At 40.4% G+C, this 16,099-nt stretch overlaps 1 long non-coding RNA gene across 1 annotated transcript in view; it reads left to right on the top strand.

Moving 5' to 3' along the window:
- Positions 1–9,240: 9,240 nt before the first annotated feature.
- Positions 9,241–16,099, top strand: part of LOC126779724 (uncharacterized) — a 92,964-nt gene continuing 86,105 nt past the window's right edge. The window contains exon 1 of the long non-coding RNA XR_007670392.1: positions 9,241–9,317. This is a non-coding gene — a long non-coding RNA (uncharacterized LOC126779724). The remainder of the gene's footprint in view (positions 9,318–16,099) is intronic.

A 16,099-nucleotide genomic window follows, 5' to 3' on the forward strand; every position in this document is an offset into this window, starting at 1 on the left:
GAGAAGAGATAGAACGACGGCGAATTCTTTCAATTTTATAAGAGTTTGACTCTGAGTGCCTTGTTAGACCAGGAGATGAGACAACAAATATTGTGAGTTGTTACGATCTTTGACATTACAATACCTCAAGCCGTTGACGGAATAGCCCTCCACTCGCCACCTCGGCGAAACGAGACGAGCTCATAATTTTTCGTCCCGTCATACGTAAGTTACACAGAACACCATGACTGTAGTAAGATCTCCGGCTGGAATTGCCACAAGCGTAGTACGGAGTGAATCACCACCGAACCTTACAAAAGTGAATTTGAAAGAAGAATTTTCGGGCGCAACTAAAACAACATTTCGCAGCAAACGGAAGCATTATGAACAAGATGACCATATAAGGGATGAATTGAGTGAAATACGGCAGCAAATGTCTAATATTAAGTCAACATTGACATTAATAAGTAACAGTCCAAAAGACTTCATAGAAAAAATCACGGATGATATTACTGTAATTAAAACACAAGTAAGTAATATAAAGTCGACTACTGAGTCTCTTACAATAGAACAAGATATGATTAAAACTGACCTAACGTGCTTAACAAATAAAAATATAACTCTAGAGAGTAAAATAGAAAACCTTCGATCTTTGGTTGAAAAACCGATGCATCTTTAGAAAAAGATTCTTATAATATCAGTGAAAATGTAATAACAGAAATTGAAGAACGAGAATTAAGAAGTGAAAATATAATACTTATTGGAATTCCGGAACAAGTTGCAACCAATAAAGATGAAAGAATCGAGAAAGATAAGACAGAAGTAAGCAAACCCATAAACAGAATTGTTACAGTGTCCAGAACCTGAAAGAATCTTCCGGAAAATATGATCCTAAATTTAACCATCCTATTAAAATAATATTTAAATCAAAATAAACAACATTCACCCTATTACGTAAGAAAAAACTCTAACTGATTTAAAAATATATTCTGATCAGACACCTTTACAGCAAAAACAATTAAAAGACTTACGAAAAAAACTTAAATACGAACACGACAAAGGCAATAAGCATCTTATTATAAAATATATAAAAGGAATTCCTAAAGTCACTGAATCTGCACGAAAAAACTAAGAAAAATAGAAACTAATCAAAACAATAAATATATTTCACCTTTAAATAACATTATCTCCTACCAGATTACTGATTCTTATAAAAATGTCCTAAGTAGCAAAAAATCTATTAGATTACTTTATACAAATGCTCGGAGCCTTGTTAAGTCAACCAAATTAGATGAACTAAAATGTGTAATTCAGTCATTTAAAAATCCTCTGGATGTAATAGTTGTGACGGAAACGTGGATAAAATCAAACTATGAAGCTAAAAGACGCCAAATAATGGTTATGTACACTATTTCAATTACCGGTTTAATGCAAGAGGTGGCGGAGTATCTCTTTTTATACAGAAAAACCTAAATCATTATTTAATCGAAGAAAAATGCTTGGATGACAATCTGGGTGGGTGGGACCTCTGGGTACATCTTAAGAATTATTCTCTGGATATCGGAGTTATATACAGAAATATAACATAATATATAATAATATATTCGGCGAGTAGACTCTAAGGGGGCTACGCCCTGTCCAAAGCTCTGCGAATACTTGGCTCCTTTTGGTGAAGAGAAGTTAATAAAAAAAAGAATAACTTTTCATATTTAGAATCTCGACTGAACGTACATACTCTTTCGTTCTTCGATGTGTAAATAAAATTAAATTGGACACTATTCGTTTGTTTTTTTTTTCAATAATGTTATTATTAAATGTTTATTAGTCGAAAGTCGAACCTAAAAGGACCCAATAATGTAAATTACGCAGAGTTCAAGATATATAGATTTCCACGATGCGAGTTGTAAAGGATTTTTTTTAAGATAACATAAAAAGTAATATTTTAAATCGATTTTTAATTTAAATTAAAGTACGGTACGTTTAGCGTGAGGTTGTATGATTTTAGGGCATATTGTATGTATCCTTAATATTTCGTGAGTTAGGTAAATGAATTATTTTTTTCATTACTGTATGTTTATACACTTACTAAAATAGTGATCATATATTAAATGAGTTGTTTTATTATTTATATTAAACCCTAGTTGAATCCCCCTTTCCTTTAAAAAGATTATTCGTTATGTATTAACACCCACTGTGCCTCTGCAGGCAACATCGAAGCCAGCGCGCATTCCACGCTTCCCCGCCCCGCTGCCGAACATCACAGAGGGGTGTTTCCCCTCTCCCCCAAAGGAATTAGGAGAGAAGTCTCCAGTGCTTGCACCGGGCATGCAGGGGCATGCCGCTTTTGGAATCCCCGAAGGAGACAAACGCGGCAACATCCGACCCGACTACACTCGGCTCGACGTACGCGGCTGCGACTGCTTCAAAAATGAAATCGTCAAACAGCAACACCTCTGCTCCTACCACTGCCGCTGCTACCGATACCAATACGGATGGCGCAAATGCGCCGAAATCATCCAGTCGCTACCCGCCCCTTATTGTGGAAGCACTACCCGACTGGTCAATGCACTTGCGAGAGCTGAAAAAGCTGCTCGGATACACCCCAAACGGACGGCCGTTCGGAAAAGGCGTCCGTTTCATTACGAAATCGTACCAGGAGTTCCGCCAAATCCAACGGTACCTGACACACCTGGAAAGTACCGTCGGAATCTCCTGGTTCTGCTACTTGCTCCCGGCAGAAAGGAGCGTCAAAGTGGCAATACGTGGCCCACCGGTCAATACCGAACCGGCATTAGTCGAAGCAGAGCTCCGCGGACTAGACTATGTCCCGGAACATATGCGGACGATCCCCGCTCGCCCAGGAAGACCAGGATGTCTAATGTTCGCTCAATTGCAGCGGTCACCAGACCTCATCCCGGGCATATACGAAGTGAATGAACTCCTATGTATGCCCGGAATCACCATCGAGGCATGGCGCGGCCGCAAGGGACCCGCACAATGCCACCGCTGCCAGCATTTCCGGCATTCTTCCCACAACTGCCACAAGCCCATTGCCTGTGTGCGCTGCGGGGAGAACCACGCGGCCAGGGACTGCCAGCGCTCCCTGAAGGAACCCCCGACGTGCGCCAACTGCGGCAGCGCACACACCGCAAATAACACTTCGTGTCCGGTCTTCATTAAAGAGACAAAGAACCGCCGAGCGGGAACAGTAGCACGCACCACAGCTGCGCGCATCCTACCAGCGAATGCTTCCACAGAAGAAGAGATTAACGCACCCGGCTCGCTCATGGCTACCGCTAACCAGCTGCAGCAGCAACCGGGCAGAAAACGCCAACGCAAGCGCGCAAAGCGCGCTCGCCAAGACAAGCCACCTAAGGCTGTACCACCCCCAGTGCCCTCAAGCAAAACAAAAACAAACAAAAGGAACGCCTCATCCGAGCGGGTGTACCCCAGGGAAGCTGCCTGTCACCCGTCTGCCACAAGGGGTACGCGCCTGACATTCCAGTTGCGAACGGTGCTACAGTAGCACTGTACGCCGACGACGCTCCATTTATAACTACATCTATGAATGCCTCGTATGCAGCGACCAAAATACAGCGAGTACTGGACGCACTTCCCCTTTGGCTGGAGCACTGGAGGCTTAAGGTCAACGTGGCGAAGACTCAGGTGCTACATATCGGGCGGGCACAAACCCTTTCCCCGCCGGTGTCGCTTCTAGGCGAATCTGTCGATTGGTCCCCGACTGTTAAGTACCTGGGCGTGACCATCGACAGAAAGCTCTTAATGCGACACCATGTGAAGACCGTGGTAGCGCAGGCGCGCGCCGTAAGAACCCTCCTACGTTCTCTACTGGCGTCACACCTGCCGCTCCGTGTGAAACTATGCGTTTACAAAGCGTACGTCCGCACGCGACTTACCTACGCAGGTTACGTCCATTTTGTGCAAGACAATGGAACGTATCCTAAATACTAGGCTCCTGATGTACCTGGATGCCAATGACATTCTCAGTTACCGACAGTACGGGTTTCGCCGAAACCGGTCCACTGGTGATCTTCTGGTGTACGTCACACACATCTGGAGTGAGACCATCGAGAAACACGGGGAGGGACTCGCTGTTTCTTTGGATATCTCGAAGGCCTTTGAGAGGGTTTGACATGATGGCCTTATCAGCAAGCTTCCTGCATATGGCCTGCCTGCTAGCCTGTGTGCGTGGATTTCAGACTTCCTAAGGAATCGATCGTTACGAGTAGTGGTTGATGGCCACTCTTCGGATCAAATGGCTATAAATGCCGGTGTTCCCCAGGGGTCAGTGCTCTCGGCGACACTATTTCTGCTGCACATGAATGATAATGCTGATGCCCGGTATCCATGGGTACGCAGATGATTGCACAGTTGTCGAGAGATACAAGTCCAACGCGCGAGTTAGTGAGGCCCAAATCCAGGCTCAGAGAGAGGCCATGGTAGAACGCCTGAGCGTGACCCTTAAGGCAGTGTCCGATTGGGGCGATGCCAATCTGGTCAAGTTCAATGCATCTTAGACATGCACTTGGGGAAGCACGCCTCCACACTTTGCCCATCCCTTTCGTGGCAATACGTCGCTCGCTTTGCCGTTACCAACTACCTTAATTATCCTGGCTACACGCTTGAAGAATCCTTCAAAGCGAAAGCCGGAGTATGCTTGTTCGTCAGGACGGATGTTTGCTGTCACCGACTGCGCTGCTTGGAGAACCCCTCCTTCTCCATGTTGGTGGTACGTGTGGACCTGGTTCGTCAGAGTCGATAATATTCCACACAAGACTGCACCTTAGTTTTGTACAGCAGGCACAGTTGTTGTGGCGTGAAAAAACGCCGCACCTTGGTCAGAACTCCGAGTATCCGTGAAGCTGTTTTTATAACAGCCTCGATGTAATCCCTTTCCTGAATGTGTTGATAATTATATATTATATACCTCCTATGCCACACACAAGATACATTAGGCCACACCCGCCGAGATGATCGCATAACGTCTTTTGTTTGAACGCCGAAAGACAAGATGGTCGCCCGTGAGTATATTGTCTACGACTGACTTCGTCACTTGTAGGCGTGGCCACTCATGCACATGTGTGCGTTTGTGTATAAATAGGTATAGCCCTTAAAGTAATAATGCATTCTTTTGTATACGCTTGATCACTGTGTTCAATAAACAAAATCTAAATTTGCTTGACTTTTTGTTCTTACCGTCACTACTTCGAACTAATTAATTATTATAAGTAAGTGGTATATATCGCCATACCACTTCAATTCGATTTCATTTATTATGTATGTAAAGGTAAATAACTAAATCTGGGCTAGTGCTTTAATACGGGCTAGTAACAATTCTAGAGACAAATAATTGAAAGACGCAACAAACGCCTAACTTCTGTCGCATTCATTCGCCCTAACATCGCAATCACTCAATCTAGTCAGTTAGCCACGAGGTGCCACTTGGTTAAGACGTTGTCACTTGTTGTGGCCATTGCAGTTACAAGACACTTTTTTTTTTTTTTATAGAATAGGAAGGAGGACGAGCATATGGGCCACCTGATGGTAAGTGGTCACCAAACGCCCTTAGACATTGGCATTGTAAGAAATGTCAACCATCGCTTATAGCCAATGCGCCACCAACCTTGGGAACTAAGATTTTATGTCCCTTGTGCCTGTAATTACACTGGCTCACTCACCCTTCAAACCGGAACACAACAATATCAAGTATTGCTGTTTTGCGGTAGAATATCTGATGAGTGGGTGGTACCTACCCAGACGAGCTTGCACAAAGCCCTACCACCAGCTTTGTTTACTGATGTTGATTATTTGGCTGCAGACATGAGTCACGCCACCAAAATACAAAAGAATATAGTTTTAAAAATAATATAAATAATATTACATCAACGAAGGAGGATCAGGTTGAAAACATTGTGTTAACACCCTGGACTTTGAAGAACGAACACAAAGACCCAACGAAAGCAATGAAGTAATTAAAAAGACAAAGGAACATTTCTAGATATCGCTTTGTACTGCGTCCCACCACTCCGGCTGCCTATAAAAAGACTTAATACTAAAGAGAACACAGGATTCACTCACCTTACTTAGTTGAGTTGTTTTAGTATAGTTTTGTTAATTTTATTAAATATTTAATAAAATTATTTTCTTAAAGTATTTATTGTTCAAATATTTTGATCATATTTGACCCAACGTGGGGCTCAGCAGCGTAGAAACTTCGCTAAATTCATTAAAATATAAACGCGATCATAAAATCCCGTTCAAAAGTTTTACGAAGTATCTTAATACCATTGCTGAGGACTACAAAAGAAATAGCAACGTCAAAAGAAGAAATAGAATGCTGAGGACAACAATCAGTATTAATTTGCTGTAAGTACTGAGTAGAATATCCTTTTCAAAATTCCTTTCTATCTAAAACCCCCTACTTGTGTATATAAAAATAAGAGTGATTTGAATCACCCTCCTTCTAATATAGAGGGTATTGAAAGTTCGACAAATAATTTGTCTAGTGATTTTAGCGATCCAAAAGAAGTTTTAAATTTTGTACCAACGTATAACGGTGATATTCTTACGTTATATAATTATTTAAATTGTGCTAAACAATGGTTAAAAGTAGTAGGAGGAGAGACTCCAGAAAAAGCTATGTTATTGTTGAGCAAGTTAGAAGGAAAAGCCGCGTTAAGCATTAATATGGTAGAACACTCATTTTGTATATATATTATTTTTATTATTATCAGAGTTACGCAAACCTGCTCCAGGAAGACAGCTGATGTAGATTTCCATCGAACCAAACAATAATGTGCATTTATCGGGAATAATAAATCGCAATTTTGAAATAAGTTTCTTTAATATAATTTTCTCACCAGTATTATATTGTAAAGCTTACATCGAGTAGGTTGTACGTTAAGTTTAATTGTAAAATTAATTTGAATTGATTAAATTACACAAATGTCTAAAACAATGTCAGACATTTGTGTGCATGAACATGTCTGTTTGTCCTGAGTCTGGGTATAATTATCTATATAAGTATGTATTTACAAAAGAAAAGTAGTATATGTAGTATATCGGTTGTCTGGTTTCCATAGCACAAGCTTTGTATAAGCTTAATTTGGGATCAGATTGCCGTGTGTGAAAAATGTCCCAGGATATTATTATTATTATTATAGTTTTAAAATGTTTTGGTTTTTTTTTTTTCGGCCTTCCGACTGTAGCTAACGTAACTTCGGTGTATTTATCCTTTCATATTTGTTTTTTTGTTGTTGTTTACAATTAAAGTTGCTGATATAAAGTTCAATGTATTTTATTTGTGTTTTTTGTAGGTACTTAGTAAAAAATGGATTGAGAAGAGATAGAACGACAGCGAATTCTTTCAATTTTATAAGAGTCTGACTCTGAGTGCGTTGTTAGACCAGGAGATGAGACAACAAATATTGTGAGTTGTTACGACCTTTGACATTACAATACCTCAAGCCGGTGACGGACTAGCCCTCCACTCGTCACCTCGGCGAAACGAGACGAGCTCATAATTTTTCGTCCCGTCATACGTAAGTTACACAGAACACCATGACTGTAGTAAGATCTCCGACTGGAATTGCCACAAGCGTAGTAAGCCGAGATGGCCTAGTGGTAAGAACGCGTGAATCTTAACCGATGATCGTGGGTTCAAACCCGGGCAAGCACCACTGAATTTTCATGTGCTTAATTTGTGTTTATAATTCATCCCGTGCTTAACGGTGAAGGAAAACATCGTGAGGAAACCTGCATGTGTCTAATTTCATTGAAATTCTGTCACATGTGTATTCTACCAACCCGCATTGGAGCAGCGTGGTGGAATAAGCTCCAAACCTTCTCCTCAAAAGGGAGAGGAGGCCTTAGCCCAGCAGTGGGACATTAACAGGCTGTTACTGTTACTGTTACTGTTACTGTAGTACGGAGTGAATCACCACCGAATCTTACAAAAGTGAATTCGAAAGAAGAGTTTTCGGGCGCAACTAAAACAACATTTCGCAGCAAACGGAAGCATTATGAACAAGATGACCATATAAGGGATGAATTGAGTGAAATACGGCAGCAAATGTCTAATATTAAGTCAACATTGACATTAATAAGTAACAGTCCAAAAGACTTCATAGAAAAAATCACGGATGATATTACTGTAATTAAAACACAAGTAAGTAATATAAAGTCGACTACTGAGTCTCTTACAATAGAACAAGATATGATTAAAACTGACCTAACGTGCTTAACAAATAAAAATATAACTCTAGAGAGTAAAATAGAAAACCTTCGATCTTTGGTTGAAAAACCGATGCATCTTTAGAAAAAGATACTTATAATATCAGTGAAAATGTAATAACAGAAATTGAAGAACGAGAATTAAGAAGTGAAAATATAATACTTATTGGAATTCCGGAACAAGTTGCAACCAATAAAGATGAAAGAATCGAGAAAGATAAGACAGAAGTAAGCAAACCCATAAACAGAATTGTTACAGTGTCCAGAACCTGAAAGAATCTTCCGGAAAATATGATCCTAAATTTAACCATCCTATTAAAATAATATTTAAATCAAAATAAACAACATTCACCCTATTACGTAAGAAAAAACTCTAACTGATTTAAAAATATATTCTGATCAGACACCTTTACAGCAAAAACAATTAAAAGACTTACGAAAAAAACTTAAATACGAACACGACAAAGGCAATAAGCATCTTATTATAAAATATATAAAAGGAGTTCCTAAAATCACTGAATCTGCACGAAAAAACTAAGAAAAATAGAAACTAATCAAAACAATAAATATATTTCACCTTTAGATAACATTATCTCCTACCAGATTACTGATTCTTATAAAAATGTCCTAAGTAGCAAAAAATCTATTAGATTACTTTATACAAATGCTCGGAGCCTTGTTAAGTCAACCAAATTAGATGAACTAAAATGTGTAATTCAGTCATTTAAAAATCCTCTGGATGTAATAGTTGTGACGGAAACGTGGATAAAATCAAACTATGAAGCTAAAAGACGCCAAATAATGGTTATGTACACTATTTCAATTACCGGTTTAATGCAAGAGGTGGCGGAGTATCTCTTTTTATACAGAAAAACCTAAATCATTATTTAATCGAAGAAAAATGCTTGGATGACAATCTGGGTGGGTGGGACCTCTGGGTACATCTTAAGAATTATTCTCTGGATATCGGAGTTATATACAGAAATATAACATAATATATAATAATATATTCGGCGAGTAGGCTCTAAGGGGGCGTCGCCCTGTCCAAAGCTCTGCGAATACTTGGCTCCTTTTGGTGAAGAGAAGTTAATAAAAAAAAGAATAACTTTTCATATTTAGAACCTCGACTGAACGTACATACTCTTTCGTTCTTCGATGTGTAAATAAAATTAAATTGGACACTATTCGTTTGTTTTTTTTTTCAATAATGTTATTATTAAATGTTTATTAGTCGAAAGTCGAACCTAAAAGGACCCAATAATGTAAATTACGCAGAGTTCAAGATATATAGATTTCCACGATGCGAGTTGTAAAGGATTTTTTTTAAGATAACATAAAAAGTAATATTTTAAATCGATTTTTAATTTAAATTAAAGTACGTTACGTTTAGCGTGAGGTTGTATGATTTTAGGGCATATTGTATGTATCCTTAATATTTCGTGAGTTAGGTAAATGAATTATTTTTTTCATTACTGTATGTTTATACACTTACTAAAATAGTGATCATATATTAAATGAGTTGTTTTATTATTTATATTAAACCCTAGTTGAATCCTCCTTTCCTTTAAAAAGATTATTCGTTATGTATTAAAAAAAAATCAAAACTTTCGGTTCGAAAGGAAGCACTTCGATCCAAGAGAAGAAATCCATTGGGTTTTTTTCGTGTAAACATCTTAGCGATCGGTACACGATAGTCTGGTCGACTGCTTAATGTAGCAGCATGACCCCAGCTGTATCCGCGCCGACACCCACTGTGCCTCTGCAGGCAACATCGAAGCCAGCGCGCATTCCACGCTTCCCCGCCCCGCTGCCGAACATCTCTCCCCCAAAGGAATTAGGAGAAAAGTCTCCAGTGCTTGCACCGCCCTGCATGCCGCTTTTGGAATCCCCGAAGGAGACAAACGCGGCAACATCCGACCCGACTACACTCGGCTCGACGTACGCGGCTGCGACCGCGTCAAAAAAGAAATCGTCAAACAGCAACACCTCTGCTCCTACCACTGCCGCTGCTACCGATACCAATGCGGATGGCGCAAGTGCGCCGAAATCATCCAGTCGCTACCCGCCCCTCATTGTGGAAGCACTACCCGACTGGTCAATGCACTTGCGAGAGCTGAAAAAGCTACTCGGATACACCCCAAACGGACGGCCGTTCGGAAAAGGCGTCCGTTTCATTCCGAAATCGGACCAGGAGTTCCGCCAAATCCAACGGTACCTGACCCAGCTGGAAAGTACCGTTGGAATCTCCTGGTTCTGCTACTTGCTCCCGGCAGAAAGGAGCGTCAAAGTGGCAATACGTGGCCCGCCGGTCAATACCGAACCGGCATTAGTCGAAGCAGAGCTCCGCGGACTAGACTATGTCCCGGAACATATGCGGACGATCCCCGCTCGCCCAGGAAGACCAGGATGTCTAATGTTCGCTCAATTGCAGCGGTCACCAGACCTCATCCCGGGCATATACGATGTGAACGAACTCCTATGTATGCCCGGGATCACCATCGAGGCATGGCGCGGCCGCAAGGGACCCGCACAATGCCACCGCTGCCAGCATTTCCGGCATTCTTCCCACAACTGCCACAAGCCCATTGCCTGTGTGCGCTGCGGGGAGAACCACGCGGCCAGGGACTGCCAGCGCCCCCTGAAGGAACCCCCGACGTGCGCCAACTGCGGCAGCGCACACACCGCGAATAACACTTCGTGTCCGGTCTTCATTAAAGAGACAAAGAACCGCCGAGCGGGAACAGTAGCACGCACCACAGCTGTGCGCATCCCACCAGCGAATGCGACACCATGTGAAGACCGTGGTAGCGCAGGCGCGCGCCGTAAGAACCCTCCTACGTTCTCTACTGGCGTCACACCTGCCGCTCCGTGTGAAACTATGCGTTTACAAAGCGTACGTCCGCACGCGACTTACCTACGCAGGTTACGTCCATTTTGTCCAAGACAATGGAACGTATCCATAATACTAGGCTCCTGACGTACCTGGAAGCCAATGACATTCTCAGTTACCGACAGTACGGGTTTCGCCGAAACCGGTCCATTGGTGATCTTCTGGTGTACGTCACACACATCTGGAGTGAGACCATCGAGAAACACGGGGAAGGGCTCCCTGTTTCTTTGGATATCTCGAAGGCCTTTGATAGGGTTTGACATGATGTCCTTATCAGCAAGCTTCCTGCATATGGCCTGCCTGCTAGCCTGTGTGCGTGGATTTCAGACTTCCTAAGTAATCGATCGTTACGAGTAGTGGTTGATGGCCACTCTTCGGATCAAATGGCTATAAATGCCGGTGTTCCACAGGGGTCAGTACTCTCGTCGACACTATTTCTGCTGCACATGAATGATAATGCTGATGCCCGGTATCCATGGGTACGCAGATGATTGCACAGTTGTCGAGAGATACAAGTCCAACGCGCGAGCTAGTGAGGCCCAAATCCAGGCTCAGAGAGAGGCCATGGTAGAACGCCTGAGCGTGACCCTTAAGGCAGTGTCCGATTGGGGCGATGCCAATCTGGTCAAGTTCAATGCATCTTAGACGCAGGCGTGTTTGTATTCCGCCAAAAGAAGGGAATTCCAGCTACTTCCCTCCTTCCGAAAGGTGTCTGTACCTATAACTGACCATCTTGACCTTCTTGGCATTACTCTCACGTCGACTCTAAATTTCGGCTCTTTTATTGAGTCCAAAGCCCAAATAGCCGCTCGAAAACTTGGTATCCTCTCCAAAGTGAAACGTTACTTTACCCCAGAACAACTTCTCAACTTATATAAGCCACAAGTGAGGTCATGTATGGAGTACTGCTCTCACCTTTGGGATGGTTCTGCCAAAAACCACCTTCAGGCTCTAGAGTTAGACGACGCATTGGTCGAGTCTAGGCTCCAAAGTCTTGAACATCGACGTGTGGTTGCATCACTCTCAGTCTTCTATCGGATACATTTCGGAAAATGTGCTCAAGAATTACACAAACTGATTCCTCCAGCCCCTTCTTACTGTCGAACGGCCAGGCAAACGCGACCAAAGCGCCATAGGTACACAGTGGAAATTCCGTGCCTGCGTACGAAGCGCTTTGAGTCTACATTCATCATTCGCACTGCGAAACTATAGAATGCTTTGCCTGAGTGAGTACGAGAAGCAGAACGTGAGGAAGGTGCTGCAATTTCCACTGATTTAGCCTTGGATGGTAGCTCATCTATACCCCAAAATGTAACAATTCACAAAATTTTCTATGGAAATCTCACCACAACCTACAGTAAGAAATCCGCAACCTTCAACTAGCTTTGATCTGGACGTTGTCCAAGCTGTCCATAAATTATCGCCGTTGCCAAATGCTGCCGAAAAAAGATCAGAAGCACACAAAAGAAAATGTGAACAAAGTCAAATTTTAAAATGTGAACGAAGTCAAGTTTCAACAAAGAAACTGCTCAATAAAAAGAGAATGAAAAGCAAAAATTTAAACCAAAGTACAAAGTATTGGAAGAAGAGAAGAGAAAACTGACCAAAGGTTTGAAGTTAAAGGAAAAAGAAATGAGAAATGAGATAAAGTTAAGAAAAAAAAAACCATTAAAACCTAACACTAGTATAAACACTTCTTGTGTAGTGTACTTAGAGGACGATGAGAAGGACTGAATACAATGCACCAGGTGTCAAGGGTGGGCTTATGAAGCATGAGGGAACATTCCTGAATGTGGTGATAATTATGTGTAGTTATGCGATCGATGCACGATGTTTTAACAATGTCGGGTGCTAGGGGTTCGACGTATAGACTGTCCGGTACTAAGTGCTATTAGCAATGATTGTTGTTTTTTGTCAAACGTTAATTAAAATTCCTAAATATGTTTACACAGAAGTTATGTTTTTATAGATTTAATTTGAGTTGTTTAAAAATACAATGAAGTTCGTTTCTATTGAGAACTCTGGTGAGTCACAGACATATACATATTAAAGAGCAAAGACAGTAATGATGACCGTGTTTTAAGATATATCATTGACGAAACAATAATGGACTTCTCTGTATTAAAACAAAGTTTAGAAGCATACAAACTTCAAGAGCAACTGTTTGTGTTGCCATCAAAACGTTTGCAAAACATACTTGGTGTATTTAGGATCAGACCAGACATAATTATGAAAACAGTATTTACAACATATTACGTACAGCATGTACGTTTGCCTGAGGAAAAAAAATATGATAATTTGTGACACCCGATTCAACTGGAACACATTCTTCACAAGTTCTTGTCAGAGGTGCATAAAATTCAGTTTCTTACTACTGTAACCGAACGATTAACAACAACTGATCAGCTAAGGTCATGACCTCATGTCCTCGCTACCCGATGGGTAAGTACTTACTAAACGTAGTCTATTAAACTACTCAGTAATGTACCTATACTATAACTATTCCAATCACAATAGGAATAAATAAAAACAAACCGTATCTATAAATATTCCAAGTGAATTGCTGATAACTTCGCTGTATTATGCACTACAAACAGTTAACGATATATATTCATTTATAATACAACAATATTCCACTTAACCATTTAAATCCACTTTAATTCTACTTCTAAAGTTACGGAAACAGTTTTGCCGACATTCAAGACGCCATTTTTCGATGAACTGACGAACACAAAGACCCAACGAAAGCAATGAAGTAATTAAAAAGACAAAGGAACATTTCTAGATATCGCTTTGTACTGCGTCCCACCACTCCGGCTGCCTATAAAAAGACTTTATACTGAAGAGAACACAGGATTCACTCACCGTACTCAGTAGAGTAGTTTTAGTATAGTTTTGTTAATTTTATTAAATATTTAATAAAATTATTTTCTTAAAGTATTTATTTTTCAAATATTTTGATCATATTTGATCCAACGTGGGGCTCAGCAACGTAGAAACTTCGCTAAATTCATTAAAAATATATACGCGATCATAAAATCCCGTTCAAAAGTTTTACGAAGTATCATAATACCATTGCTGAGGACTACAAAAGAAATTGCAACGTCAAAAGAAGAAAGAGAATGCTGAGGACAACAATCAGTATTAATTTGCTGTAAGTACTGAGTAGCATATCCTTTTTCAAAATTCCTTTCTATCTAAAATCCCCTACTTTTGTATATAAAAATAAGAGTGATGTGAATCACCCTCCTTCTAATATAGAGGGTATTGAAAGTTCGACAAATAATTTGTCTAGTGATTTTAGCGATCCAAAAGAAGTTTTAAATTTTGTACCAACGTATAACGGTGATATTCTTACGTTATATAATTATTTAAATTGTGCTAAACAATGGTTAAAAGTAGTAGGAGGAGAGACTTAAGAAAAAATTATGTTATTATTGAGCAAGTTAGAAGGGAAAGCCGCGTTAAGCATTAATTTGGTAGAACACTATTGTTTATATATTATTTTTATTATTATCAGAGTTGCACAAACCTGCTCCAGGAAGATAGCTGACGTAGATTTCCATCGAACCAAACAATAACATGAATTTCTCGGAAATGCTAAATTGCAATTTTGAAATAAGTTTCTTTAATATAATTTTCTCACCATTATTATATTGTAAAGCTTACATCGAGTAGGTTGTACATTAGGTTTAATTGTAAAATTAATTAGAATTAATAAAATTAGTTTTAAAGTTTTTGGTTTTTGGTTTTTTTTCGGCCTTTCGACTGTAGCTAACGTAACTTCGGTGTATTTATCCTTTCATATTTGTTTTTTGTTGTTGTTTACAATTAAAGTTGCTGATATAAAGTTCAATGTATTTTATTTGTGTTTTTTGTAGGTACTTAGTAAAAAATGGATTGAGAAGAGATAGAACGACAGCGTATTCTTTCAATATTATAAGAGTGATTCTGAGTCTGCGTTGTTAAACCAGGAGATGAGACAACAAATATTGTGAGTTGTTACGACCTTTGACATTATAATACCTCAAGCCGGTGACGGACTAGCCCTCCACTCGCCACCTCGGCGAAACGAGACGAGCTCATAATTTTTCGTCCTCTACGCACAACGTCATACGCAAGTGACAGAACAACATGAGTGTAGTAAGATCTCCGACTGGAAGTGCCACAAGCGTAGTACGGAGTGAATCACAACCGAACCTTACAAAAGTGAATTCGACAGAAGAATTTTCGGGCGCAACTAAAACAACGTTACGCAGCAAACGGAAACATTATGGACAGGATGACCATATAAGGGATGAATTGAGTGAAATACGGCAGCAAATGTCTAATATTATGTCAACATTGACATTAATAACTAACAGTCCAAAACACTTCATAGAAAAAATCACGGATGATATTACTGTAATTAAAACACAATAAAGTAATATAAAGTCGACTACTGAGTCTCTTACAATAGAACAAGATATGATTAAAACTGACCTAACGTTCTTAACAAATAAAAATATAACTCTAGAGAGTAAAATAGAAAATGAATGAAAAGAAAGATGCCCAATTCTTGGAGATTGTGTATCATTACTCCAGTATATAAAGGCAAAGGTAGTGTACAGGACTGCGAAAGCTACCGCGGTATTAAGGTTATGTGCCACACCATGAAACTCTTCGAACGCGTAATCGATTCAAGGCTCCGGCAAGAATGTACTGTCTTGGAATGTCAATATGGGTTTCGCCCAGGCTATGGAACCATAGACCCCATCTTTGCCCTAAGAATACTGGCCGAGGCCCACAGGGAAAAGAAGAAGCCGCTGTACATGGCGTTTCTAGACCTGCAGAAGGCATTTGACTGCGTCCCACGCCAAATTATATGGTGGGCTTTGAAGATGAAGAACGTGCCACAAATCTATATTGACATTATCCGAGACATGTACCATAATTCGGAATCAATAGTAAGGACCGCCGTTGGCGACACACACCCTT

Source organism: Nymphalis io, chromosome 29, assembly GCF_905147045.1.
Source record: "Nymphalis io chromosome 29, ilAglIoxx1.1, whole genome shotgun sequence".
Lineage (NCBI taxonomy): Eukaryota > Metazoa > Arthropoda > Insecta > Lepidoptera > Nymphalidae > Nymphalis > Nymphalis io.